This window comes from Labeo rohita, chromosome 16 (genome assembly GCF_022985175.1).
Source record: "Labeo rohita strain BAU-BD-2019 chromosome 16, IGBB_LRoh.1.0, whole genome shotgun sequence".
NCBI classification, from domain to species: Eukaryota; Metazoa; Chordata; class Actinopteri; order Cypriniformes; family Cyprinidae; genus Labeo; species Labeo rohita.
In genome coordinates, this window is record NC_066884.1 from 30943439 (window position 1) to 30957953 (window position 14515).

At 40.6% G+C, this 14515-nt stretch overlaps 1 protein-coding gene across 1 annotated transcript in view; it reads left to right on the plus strand.

Moving 5' to 3' along the window:
• The window catches only part of LOC127177872 (F-actin-uncapping protein LRRC16A), a 426319-nt gene that overhangs the window by 126775 nt on the left and 285029 nt on the right, over positions 1-14515 (plus strand). The gene's annotated exons all lie outside the window — the stretch shown is intronic.

Consider the following 14515-nt stretch of genomic DNA (forward strand, 5'->3'; position numbering starts at 1 on the left):
GGTAACCCTCGTCACATAAGCAAGAACACCCATGGACAAAAATATAAGACAAATTGAATACACGCATAGTTTACAATATTACATACATTTAAACTTGTTTAAAGGGGTCATCGGATGCTAAGTTCACTTTTACATGTTGTTTGAACATTAATGTGTGTTGGCAGTGTATGTACAAATCTACCCTATAATGATAAAAATCCATGCAGTGGTTTTTAATTAATCTGTAAAAATAATATCCCCTTTTTCAAATCCAGCCATTCTCAGATGCCTGTCATTGTTGTGTCACACCCACAGAGGCCGCTCCCATGATAGTTGATTGACGCGAGCATTTTACCTCAGATCAGCTGTAACAGTCGGCCCTCTTTTGTTTCGATGCCAGAGCAGGGATGTAAGTTAGACAAGAATATCTCAGATTGAGCGATTGAGGTGTCCTGTTGCTACCAATGATGTCCGGATTTTAAATGACAACATGACTGACAACTGTTTAACTAATAGCATTTGTCAAATATCTAATGTAAATTTTCAAATAAAGCTGTGAAAAAGTTAAAAAAGATAAAAAGATAAACCTCACATTTCAGCCTTTAAATAAAGAAAAGGGTTAAGTCAAAATGATAAATGATTTAATAAATTATTATATGTATTTTATCTGTTCCATAAATAATCTAGATAACTGGTCTGAATTGTTTAAATGTGTAGCTTAATTTAAGCTTATTTTTCATCAACCGGTCAAAATTTAGGCTATAGCAGAGTCTGCAAATTCCAGACAAAAACTGCACACAAGCTGAATGTAACTGTAAGTCTCTGTAAATCCACTGACACTAGATGGCACTTATGGAAAAGCTGAATTATAGCTGTTTCTTGTGAACTCCATGGATAAAGCAGCATTGCGATTTAAAAACACTCCTTTAGATATTACATGAAGCGAAGGTGACAAAATGCCATCGAATTTTTTCTGAAGACAGTCAGAACCTTCAGAGGTACATTCATATAATTAATTAATTCAAATATTCATTATAATTCCAGATTTATGTTTCTGCCGGTGGGTGCCCAACCCCCGATTGCAAAGTGAAATGTACGGACCGCAAATACATTAGTTACCAAATAATACACACATTCTCTCTATGAGGATTGCACTTCACTAAATAAAATTATTTAATAAATACCTGTTTACATTAAGCACTTATTTAAGCGTATATAGGACAATGTTTGAGGGCGCACACGTAATATCTGAGGGAGCGCAAAGCCATGATCACTATATATATGGGAGAGGAAGCCAGCTGCTAGCCGAGAGGATTCGTGCTGGCACCCTCTCATACAATAATACACTCTTGACGTTTACCATTAAAATAACACCAAAAATGGCTTCAGATGAGCTGTGAAAATGACAATAAAGTTGTGAAAGCTGCCATGCTTTTCTTATTGCTTAAAATGAACAGTTTTTCCGTGGGTGCTTGATTATTTCCGTCGGGACTGACACCTATGCTCTTATCACTCTTTTAAAACATCCACCGTCTTTTCACACAAAACGAAACTACTCTGTGCGGTGTGCGCAAATGAGCCTGGTACTTAAAACTGTGCTTTATGCTGTACAGTATTTATTTATCATCAGTTGTTCAAATCGCAGTAATCAAATACATTTTTTATTATAATTAAAATATAAAAAGGGTAATACTAACCATTGGGAATTTTATAATGATTTATTGTCAAACCGGTAATCGTATCATACCTACGCAGGATATTCAATAATAGTGAATTTTAATCAAAAACACAAAAGCAAGAACAAAGCCAAATTAAAGCTGCAAGCAGGCAATGAAAGGGTCCTCGTACCCGGGCTCACCACCGACTGGTGGCTTTAGGAAAACAGAGAATGGTGGCCAGTATGCTTTTAATATAATAAATATAGGAAGAATATGTCAGTCATTAATGTAAATGTAAAAAATGTAAGCATGTTAAATGTAGAACAAGTTACATCCTTTTGCCAGCAGTTGGCACTATGATTGAAACTGAATATTAGCCTTAAGACAAGTTCAGGCCAGTACTCTTATCAAACGTGAAGTTTGAGGCAGATTGGACATTGCATGTTTGAGTTAGTGTAAAACAAGTCATTTACTGTTGCCAGCAGGTGGCACTATCATCATAACTGAATTAGCTAAGTGTTGCTAGCATGCTTTACTGTGTTTGTAGCATAATGCATGTTAAGTTTGGGGCAGATTGCACATTGCATGCCTGGGTTACAGTAACGTCCTGTTTCTTTGCATTAATAGCATGCTTTAGCACTTAGCTAAGTGTTGCTAACATGTTTTACATGATTCTAGCATGTTGCTAGCCTATTTAAAACTTGTTAACGCTTTTTAATATGTTGGTAGGAGTCCGTAACAGCATTAAACATGTCACTTCCTGTTGTCAGCAGGTGGCGCTATGATTATAACTGAATATGGGCACTGGCATGTGTTCAGGAAACAATGTCCAATCTGCCCCAAACTTCACATGTTTGATAAGAGTCCTGGCCTGAAGATATCTACATGCCCATATTCGGTTATAGTCATAGCGCCACCTGCTGGCAACCCAAAGTGACATGTTTAACACTGTGATGAACTATTAAAAGCACAGCAAATAATGTAATTTTGTGCTAAACATGCTAGAAATATGCTAGCAGCACTTACTAAGTGCTAATGCATGCTATTATTGCCATGAAAAAAGAATTTGTTATAACTCATGCATGCAGTGTCCAATCTGCCCCGAAGTTCACTTGTTAGAGTCCTGACCTGAACACATGTAAAGGCCTATATTCTGTTACAATCATAGCGCCACCTGCTGGCAACAGGAAATGACTTGTTTTACACTCACTTAAACATGCAATGTCCGATCTGCCCCAAACTTCACGTTTGATAGTAGTACTGGCCTGAACATATCTTAAGGCTAATATTCAGTTTCAATCATAGTGCCAACTGCTGGCAAAAGGATGCAACTTCTACATTTAATATGATTACATGTTTTACATTTAAATTAATGACTGACACATTCTTCCTATACTTACTATATTAAAAGCATACTGCCCACCGTTCTCTGTTTTCCCAAACCCTGTGAGCCCGGGTACGAGGGCCCTTTCATTGCCGCTTGCAGCTTTAATTTTTTTTCATTTTTATTTTTCATCAATCTTTCTGGGGTTTTGGGGGGCCTTAACATGCTCAAAAACTCTTGAAAATTGCCACACACATTGGAATCTGTGGTCATTAGGACACCACAGAGTCTGAGACCCGGGCGTGGCACAGGGGCCCCCTGGAACACTTTCCCAAAACTTGATGTATATCCCACACATACTTGCACATATACATATGAAACTCGGTACACATATAGATCTCACTGAGCCGAACAACTCTTGCACTCTGTGTCATTAGCTAATCCCAACAGGAAGTGAGCTATTCAGGCAACGAAATTATGGCGAGAAATGAGAAACAGGAAATGGCTAATAACTGTTGCACGCATTGTCTGATTCTGATTAAACTTCAGGAGTTTGTTCATTGTATGATGCCGATCACATAGATGTGACTATGAGGAGTCAAAGTTGTAGTGCCACCAACTGGCAGCAGGAAGTGTGTCATTTTCAAAATGCTTTTAAATCATCCTTTTAATTTTATTCAATTTGCTTCAAACTTCATCAGAATAATGTCAAAACACGGCTGCTGAGAATCTGTAAAAGTGGATACATTAAGTGATGTTGCAATGGCAACGTGTATAACTTTAACATTTGTTTCCTGTGTTTTTGAGGCACTTAATAAGCTTATATTTTTATGAAACTCAACACACACATCAGTGTTAATGATAGTTAGACACTGGCAGAAGCTCATAAATGGGCGTGGAGGAGGCGCTCTATAGCACCACCTTTTGTTTTGATTTGGCTATTTTGATTTGAATGTGGATTTTTGGAAAAATATAGCTGTGAATTAATGTATACTAGTCTTTCAAAAATCATGGAATTCACACCAAACTTTGTCAATATGATGCTAAGATACTAAAGATGCTAAATTTAGAGTGGATTTTGGATATCTTGAATGGTTTGATATCTTCAATATTTGACGTGGTGATTAATTAAAGTAGCAGTAAAAAGATAACCATCATTTTATTATATCTTTAAAGTACAGCATCCCAAACACTTTAAAAGATTTTTCATACAGACTAGTCATTCTGAGGAAACCGGCTAAGATTCATGAAAATTAAAAAAAACAATTAGACATCTAATCTCACTCTGCCTCTATGTGTGTGTGGTGGTGGGTGTGTGTGTTGACTGTTAGGGGGACTGTAGGGAGGAGGGGGGATGGGGGAAAAGAGAGAGACAGTCAGACAGGGAGAGAGAGGTCCATACATTTATATCTGTGTGATGTTGCCTGCTGTGCACCGTTTTCCTAGTTCTATCGGCGTGGCAATTGCACTGGTGCAAGGGCCCATCATCGCTGCTTGCAGCTATATTTAGGGCCCGAGCACTGCAGTGCGAGGACCCTATTGGAATTGCTCCGTTTCTTCTTCTTCTCCAAAGGGAATTGCATTTTTGAGGGCCTAAACATGCTCGAAAACTCACAAAACTTTGCACACGTGTTCCCAGTTCCAGTTGACCTAATTAATGCAGCCTAACAATCCTTTAACAGATTTAAATATTATAAATGTGTTAGTGTGTTATGTATACTGTAATCCAGGTTAAAGAGATGGATTTTTAATCTAGATTTAAACTGACAGAGTGTGTCTGCCTCCCGACCAATGTTAGGTAGATTGTTCCAGAGTTTGGACTCTAAATAGGAAAAGGATCTGACACCCGCAGTTGATTTTGATATTCTAGGTATTATCAAATTGCCAGAGTTTTGAGAATGCAGACTGTAATGTGATAAGAGCTTCAGTACTGAAGTGCTATACCATTCAGGGCTTCATAAGTAATTAGCGATGTTTTAAAAATCTATATGTAAGGAGCCAGTGCAGTGTTGACAGAACCGGGCTGATATGGTCATACTTCCTGGTTCTAGTAAGAATTCTAGCTGATGCATTTTGGACCAGTTCTCCTCTGGCCAGATGAACCAACATGCTATGATTAAATTCCAGGCAATTCATATTGTGAATTATTATCTTTAAGAATTTATTCATTAACAAGTTCGGTTCAGCTAAGCAGCTCTGTTAAAGATGGTTTGTGTTCTGCTTCAGCTCGAGTAAGTTCATTATTAATTTAGTTCAATTCAATAGCAGTGCTGATGTTGCAATATTCATCAGTTATTGTAATGATGGGTCAACAGAGTTGGGATCCATTTGCAGCGTTTAATAGAAAGCAGGGTCAGACAGGCAAAGACGGTACACAATATAACAGGGCAATCAGAGGATAGACAATACTCAGAGTCAGTAAACAGGCGAATGGTCAGGGCAGGCAGCAGACAGCGTACACAATAGTCCGTAAACGAGGCGAAGAGTTCTAAAGGCAGGCAGCAGGGTTCAAACAACAAGAAAGCAGTCCAGAGTCAATCCACAGTAATCCAACAGAGTAGTAAACGCTCAGAAATGTTAGCCGGGGCACAGCAAGACTTTGCAACGGTGATGAGGAAGTATTTATAGGGGAGGAACAGGAAGTGATAGTCCATAGGGTCAGAGTCAGGTACGGGGTTATGGGAAATGGAGTGAGGAGTGAAAACTAGAATTCCGGTGATGACGACCTCTGGTGGCGATTGGGGGGAACCACAGAGGTCGGGATTGTTACAGTTATAAACAAATTTGATTCACAAATAACAAAACAAATAATGCTTTTTAATCCAGAATAGAGCTGTAATCGGGCCTTAGAAGTTAGGCCCGACAGTGCCCAAGCCCGACAGAATTCAGCCCAACTCCGACAAGTACATTTTGATTGACAGCTTTTAAAAGCCTGAACCAGTTTACAGCAAGACATTATTCAAATGTGCACAAGCACACAGCTCTTTTGCCTTTTGTCAAGAATGAGTCATTTATACATGATTTAACATAATTTATTCATGACTAATTTAGGCTATAGGCCACTTGGAAGTTGGAACAAATAAATAAAATAAGTCCTCTGTAACATCGTAACATCTCAGCACTCTAAATAGGCCTAGGCATACACTAGGCCAACGCGCCAATAAAAATGAGTCTTTCTTAACAAATTAAATTAAGATAAATTCTAAATTAAGATGGGTATTTGGCAATAACGAAATTAAGATAAAGGCTCCGTGGGATTTGCTTCGCTACTTCTCTCCACAATCCGGCCTCAACGCCGACGGTGAATAGCAGGTGAAATTTAATAAAAGAATAATAACAACATTAGTCTATATACTCTGTCCACATTATGCATTTAAGACGATCGAAACGCATCACATGACCGCTCATTTACCGTACAAGCCTGTGCCCGGTCCGAGCCCGTGTAAAATTATATAAATGAAGCCCCGAACCCAACTGAACCTGTCAGGTCCCGTCGGTTCAGCTCTAAGTTCAATTCAGTAAACTAAAAATGAAAGCAAATGGAATGGACATGGGATTCTAAAGCTTAGTTCTTACTAAGCCTGTAGTAAGAACTGTAAAGAAATGGGATTTACAAGCCTGCTTCGAACTTACTGATTGGAGTGTTTTTGAGGCTGCAGCTACTGATCTGGATGAGCTCACTGACACTGTGACATCCTACATCAGTTTCTGTGAGGACATGTGTGTGACAAACCTTGGTTCCATGCAAAACTCAAAAAGCTTTGCCAGGCCAAAGAGGACGCCTACAGGAGTGGGGACAAAGCCTTGTACAAACAGGCCAAATACACACTGAATAGGGAGAGAAGAGTGGCAAAGTTAAACTACTCAGAAAAGCTAAAAAAAAAAAAAAAAACGTTTTCAAGTAATGACTCGGCATCAGTGTGGAATAGCCTGAAAGCCATCACCAGCTACAGGAGTCCATCCCCCAGCACTGAGGCCAAATCAACAACTGGCTGATGACCTGAATGTGTTTTACTGCAGGTTTGAAAAACAAAAGAGTGGTCTGACACCCTACACCTGCCTCAACTGTCCCATAACACAGCCATCAACACCCTCCTCCTCCCTCTCCCTACTGTTTCTCAGCCTGTCCTTAAGATCTGTTAAGGTGTGCAGTCCTGAGTGAGTATTGGCCAATTTTTGTGCTGGAGAGACCCAGACGGTGTCTCTCCAGCCTGCCTTAAAGCCTGTGCTGTCCAGCTATCATCCATCTTCACATTGATCTTCAACAGATCCCTGGAGTTGTGTATAGTCCCATCCTGCTTCAAATGTTCCACCATCATCCCTGTACCCAAGAAACCAAAAATCACAGGACTTAATGACTACAGACCTGTTGCTTTAACATCTGTGGTCATGAAGTCATTTGAGAAACTGGTGTTGGCCTACTTGAAGGACATTACTGGACCCTTGCAATTTGCTTACCGAGCAAACAGGTCTGTGGATGATGCAGTCAATATGGGATTGCACTACATCCTTCAACATCTGGACAAACCAGGGACCTATGCAAGGATCTTGTTTGTGGACTTCAGCTCTGCTTTCGACACCATCATTCCAGATATCTTTCAGAATAAACTGACAGCTCTCTGTACCCACCTCCATCTGTCAGTGGATCACCAGCTTCCTGACAGACAGGCAGCAGCTAGTGAGGCTGGGAAAACTCACATCCAGCACCCGCACCATCAGCACTGGAGCTCCCCAGGGCTGCGTTCTCTCCCCACTGCTTTTCTCCCTCTACACAAATGACTGCACCTCTAAAGACCCCTCTGTCAAACTTCTGAAATTTGCAGATGACACTACAGTCGTCGGTCTCCTATCCAGGATGGCGACGAATCTGCTTACAGACAGGAGGTTGAGCAGCTGTCTGTCTGGTGCAGTCACAGCAACCTGGAGCTCAACACGCCCAAAACTGTAGAGATGACAGTGGACTTTAGGAGAAACAACCCTGCACTCACCCCTCTCACCATCATGAACAGCACTGTGGCTACAGTGAATTCATTCAAGTTCCTAGGAACTAACATCTCCCAGGACCTGAAGTGGGACATTCACATTGACTCCATTGTGAAAAAAGCCCAGCAAAATGAAGAAATGGGCAGGAAACATCATCAAAGACCCCTCATGAAGGTCTTGACTACCTTGTTCTCCTTTTCAACCAGGTGCCAAACAACAAAGTCAAAAAACAAAATACTGAAAAATAAAACAAAATCTGCGACTGTATGTATAAATTGACTTAAATGTCTTTAATCGTTTGATTCCGTGATCCGTCTCTGTCTGTGCGCGCTGTCTCTCTGTATTTGCTATCTCCGTGTGATTTCCGTCAAGCCGCCTTTCAAAATAAAAGTCTATGTCGGTTAAATAACTTAGAGTGCAAAGAAATGATCCAAATTAGAATAAACACAACTAATATTAAGAAATACAAAATTAAATTATATCAGAATATTAATCTTGTTAATTAGTTCAAATAACTGAGGGTTATTTACACTCCCACCAATCGTGAGTCACTATAAATCTCAAATTTTAATCACGAATGATTCCTAAAGTAAATTACCAATGTTTAAATGTAAAAGTGAAACTGAAACATATTCTGCTATGAACTGCTTAAATCAAAGGATATCTAAGGAATTTCAGGCTGCCTCCAGCAGCAGGACCAGTTTCTGCACTGGGCGCTCAACTACTGATGGTTTGTTCAGACGTTTGCCATCTTTCCCTAGATTTCTGTCTCCAAACCGTATCTTCACTCTTCTCACCAAACCATCCTTGTCAACGACAGTCTCGATAACTTCTGCCAAGCGCCACTCATTCCTGGGGAGATCATCTGCCTTCTCCAAGACTTTATCTCCAGCTTGCATGTTCCTTCTTGTTAGACACAAACTCCTTGCGCCAACGTCCCCAAAATTGTTCCGCTAAATATTGGACATGGCGCCATCTCTTGCGAGCATATATGACTTCTCTGACAAACTTGCCAGGGGGTGGTAGGGCTTGGGTTGTTTTCAGGGTGAGCAGGTGATTAGGAGTTATAGGCTCAGGACTGCGGGGATCACTTAAATTATCTACAGTGAGTGGACGGCTATTTACAATGGCCGTGGCCTCATAGAAGAAGGTTCGCAGATAAGAATCATCCAGGCTTCCGGATGACTGGGACAGAGTGGAACGAAGAACACTTCTCACAGTTCTAATCTGTCTCTCCCAAACTCCGCCGGTGTGACTTGAATGGGGTGCGTTGAAGATGAAGTCACATTGTTTTGCTGCTAAAAACGTTACTAGACGGTTGGTGTCAATTTCTTCCATGGCCTTGGCGAGCTTATTCTTGGCTCCAATGAAATTAGTGCCTTGGTCACACCTTATTCGATGAACTGCTTCTCTAATAGCGATGAAACAACGCAGGCCATTGATAAAGGCATCCGTGGACATGTCATCCAGCATCTCAATATGGATGGTTCTGCAACAGAAACGGGTAAAGAGAAGTCCATACCTCTTGTATGATTTTCGTCCTTGTTTGGTGATGAATAGACCAAAAACATCCATTCCACAGAACGTAAAAATGGAGGAGATGGATCTATATGCTCTGAGGGCAGGTTTGCCATTTTTTGTTCTTCCGTGGGTCTGCGAAACTTGCGACATCTCACACACTGTCGTACAAAGGAGGCTACAGTCCTGTTTATTCCTGTTATCCAAAATCCTCTTGATCTGATCTCATTTATAGTCAAGCCCTTTCCTTGATGTGCTGTTTTTCGTGACAGTCAGCGATCAGAAGTTTCGTAAGATGGTGTTCCTTCGGAATTATCACTGGATGTTTAACAGAGTTAGGAACAGAAGCATTGCAGAGCCTTCCTCCCACCTTGTGCAATCCGTCATGGTCAACAAAGGTGTCGAGATTGTATAGCCCGTTGCTGCATGGGAGCTGTCTGCCCTTACAGAGTAAAGCTATCTCTTCTGCATATGTCTGACTCTGTAAGTCCTTCATGATGATGGACTTAGCATCCTCACGTTCTGCCACTGTACTGGGGTCACTAGACTTGTCCTTCCTGACACAACGAAGTAGACGTGCAACTGCTTGGATGATTTTGGACCATGAGGATAACTTTGTGAGACAGTTGAATAAGCAGGGATACTGTACTGTTTGTGTGTTCAGAGACTAAGCCTTTTTGACCTCTGGGTCACCAGTTGGAAGTTGTGTGTTTCCTCCAGGGGGAGGAATTTGTCTTTCCTCGTGGGATCATCCCAGCCCATGCCTCGTGGGATCATCCCAGCCCATGCCATTTTGGCACATTTCTTGGAGAACAGTCTTTCCTTTGAGCAAGAGTGGCGCAAGAAACCCTAAGGGGTCAGAAGAATGCCAGTCAGGCCGTTCATCAGGTCAGGGCCTGTAAGAAGATGATCGTTCAAGCTGGTTCCTTTGTATCTTGCAGAGCAGTCGAAAACCACACGTAATTTTCCTGGCTTCTTCGAGTGATACACTCCGTGATGAGGGATGTGCCATTTTTCACCTTCTCTTCCCTCATCAATGACTTCTTCTGCATCACCCTCCTCTGTTACGTCTTCCATGAACTTAACATAATGCTCTCTGTACTCCTGGTCCTTCATTAATCTCCGTTTTAGATGCTGAAGTCATATGACGGCAAGAGGCTCATTATCTGGAGGACAGGGTCTTTTCTTGAATGGCAGAGGCATTTCAAGGTGACTGTCTTGGTTCATTTTGATGTTTTCTCCCAGTTTATTCAAGAACATAATGTCCTCTTGAGACACCACTCTGTGTTGCTCAGTGTCCTTGAAATCTGTCTCAAGCACTTTGATCACATCGATTGGCGTTACAGCAGGAATCTCCTTAATAGATACTGGTAACACAGCTTTGTGATTTATAATGTGTCAAGGAAGGGTCAACAATGCTCCATCCGAGGTCCGTGCGAACAGCATATGGCTCGTTGTCTGTTCCAAGAATCACTTCTCTGGGGGCTATAGCTCTGGAACAATTATATCCTATTAATAGACCAACCTCACAATCTTAAAGTGGAGGAATTCTGTCTATCAAAGGAGCAAGATGCTTCCAACAACTGGCAGTCTCTCTGGTAGGGATGTGGGCACAATCCACAGGAATACAATCCTTAGTGTATGCAGGAGGAAGATCTAGAACCACTGTAGAATTGAAGCCTCTAACTCTAAGACCAGAAACTCTTTCACTTGTTATCAATGAATCCTTCCCAACCATAGTAGTGAGCCTAAGTGTCACTGGGCATGAGTCAACCTTTAGACTTTGACTTACTGCATATTCAATGAAAACAGTGTCGCTTTGTGTGTCTAACAGAGCGTAGACAAGTTTCTCAGAGACTGGATCATTTTGCGAGGACAACCACACTGGCACGATCATAGACGTGTTAGCAGACGTGCATCCAGATTCTACACTTAAAGACATTGTGACAACTTTTTCGTGTGGATTCTCTGGGCCTTGAACAGAGGAAGACTTTATCTTTCTAATGAAGCTGTCATCGTGTAAGCAGGTAGGATGTCTTCCCTTGCAGGTGTTACAGCTATGTCTGGAGCGACAGTCTCTGGCACTGTGACCGAGCTTCAAACATCCGTAGCACAGTTTTGCATCCTTTATGAACTGTCTTCACTCTTCAAGAGATCTTGCAGAGAAATTAGAACAATCATGAATTTGATGTTCACTGTCTTGAGAGAACAGACATGGTTTAGTGATTTTACCAGTGAGCTTTGGATTCTCATACTGTGTGACACTGGCCTTGTTCTTACTAACCTTGAAATTATGTTTCTCCTTATTAGCTTCAGAAACGTGAAGGCCATGAAAGGAAGTGATTGGGTTGCAGGCTACCTCAGCCTCAATGGACATGAAATGGGCAAAATCTTGGAAAGTTGGAAAATCTTGGGTTTCACTCAGCGTTTGTGTGGCTTGACGATTCCAGCGGGCAGCTGCCCAATCAGGAAGTTTGCTCACAAGTTTCCTATTCTCCTCACAGTCGTTGAGTATTTCCAGTCCCTTCACATGAGGCATAGCGTCTCTACATGAATTCAGGAAATCTGAGAAATTTCGGAGTCCTTCAGAGTCCTTTGGCTGGATTCTGGGCCAGCTTGCGAGTTTCTCACAGAATGCTCTTTGTATGATGAATGGCTGTCCATAGCGATCTTGAAGTCTTTTCCACACATCCTTGTAAGCTTCCTCATCATTTCTGTAAAACATGCCTTCAAGGGTTTTCAGAGCAGACCCAGCAACATACTTCTTCAAGTAGTATAACTTATCTGCTGAGGAGATTTGTCGCTTGTCAATGAGTGATTGGAATGAAGCCTTCCACTCTATGAAGTGAATGGGATCACCCTTGAAAATGGTAGGTTCTGGCATAGGAAGTCTGTTTAACGTAATACTGTCTTGGACAGCCTGCGCAAGGTAAGACACATCAGCATTGGGAGTTGGCGATGATACCCTTTCATTGAGTGTTGGCTTAACTGAGGATGAATACACAGGTTTGTGTGAGGGAACACTAACAGGTTGTTGCAGCTCATCATTCTGGTTAGCAGAGTGAATGGTTTCTTCCTTGTCATACACTTCTAGTCTTGCTCTTGCTGCTCTTACCTCCTTTATTGCTTGTAATCTTTCAAACTCACTTATTTGAGCATCAAGTTCCTTCTTTTGCTTCTCTTCTAGAAGTTGTATTTTTTCCCTTTGTTCCTTTTCTTCCATTATTGTTGCATACTCTGCTTCCTTTGCCGCAAGCTCTGCTGCTGCCTCTATTCGTTTAGCCATCAGGATGGAGTTCAGTGAAGGTTGACTTGTAGGTGTGCTTGACTTGGAGCTGATACATGAAACTGTAGAACCATAAACAGAGCGAGCATAATCTCGATCAAGCAGTTCACGAAGACGCCCTCTTACTCCCTCGCTGTCAAAGTCTCCATCCACACCTGAGATCCTCTCATAAGTAATCTTTACAATATCCTTTGTGACAGCATCGCAAGCATCAATTCTTCTTCTTGTATCGGTAGGTGGAGTAGCATAACTTCGAACCTTTATGTATGCATTCATCACAGTGTCTCTTTCGTTTTCCAATGTGTTTATAAGTGATGCTAGCTGACTCTCAGGAATGTCTGTTTTCAGCTGCCCTCTTGCCTTACGAGCCTCAGCTTTCCATTTTTCATATGCATGCATAAGCTTTCTCTCTGTCTTTTCTGCCTTCTTCTCTTTGATATGCAAGCATCCTTTCTGTTGGAATTCGTTCACGGACAGAGCGACGTTCTTCATCTGTGTTTACAACTTCAGATTGACCTTCTATCTCATCAACTGTATCTTTGTTTTGTACTACTTTTGATACTTTACTTTCCTTCACAGGAGTGCACAAATTTGATCCTTGGTCCGTCATCATTTACATCAGCAAATGGAATCAATGGGGGCAAGCTCTTACTGTGACAGCCCGGTTGAAGAATAAAAGGATTGAACTCATGCACTGATGTTGTACTATCTTTGTTGGGGTTTATTGTCCGTGTTGCACAACAACGTAAGAGCTAGAACGACAGATAAATAAACAATATTTGAATTTGTAATGAATTTACATCCATATAAATGAAACAAACAATCGACTTTACAGCAACAAAGATACTAAATTAATGCTAACATTTGTCAAAACACACATAAAATTACTTGTAAATAAAACAAGCACATAAAACAGTCATAGAGAATATACGTTACAGATATATGCTATATGTGTGTTTATAAGTGCGTAAACGTTCTTGACTACCTTGTTCTCCTTTTCAACCAGGTGCCAAACAACGTCAAAAACAAAATACTGAAAAATAAAACAACAAACTGCGACTGTATGTATAAATTAACTTAAATGTCCTTAATCGTTTGATTCCGTGATCCGTCTCCGCCTGTGCGCGCTCTCTCTCTCTCCGTGCGATATCTGGCATTTCCGTCAAGCCGCCTTTCAAAATAAAAGTCTCTATCGGTTAAATAACTTAAAGAGTGCAAAGAAATGATCCAAATTATAATAAACACAACTAATATTAAGAAATACAAAATTAAATTATATCAGAATATTAATCTTGTTAATTAGTTCAAATAACTGAGGGTTATTTACAACCTGTTTTCTGCAATTCATTTCTGTAATTTTTCTCCATCTCTAATTATTGCCCCTTTCTTTAGTAAATATGTAAATACATATGCACATCTCTTTATTTATACAGCTGTACATAAAGTAAATAATGCACAAATCTGTACATAAATCTTCTGTTCCAGATTCATACACATTATTATTTATTTTAAGTTTTAATTTACATGTTTTTTTCTGTTCTCATGTCATATATGGATGTATGTATATATGCATGCATGTATATACCAGGAGCACCTTAAAAAAACACAACAAATTCCTTGTGTGTTTGTGCACACCTGGCGAATAAAGCCAATTCTGATTCTGATATATGATAAAATAAACATCTAGTATAAACAAATTATGTCTATCTACATATATAATCCTGTGCTTACAGAGTAGGGAGCATAAAAACACTGTGTGCTGGAGCT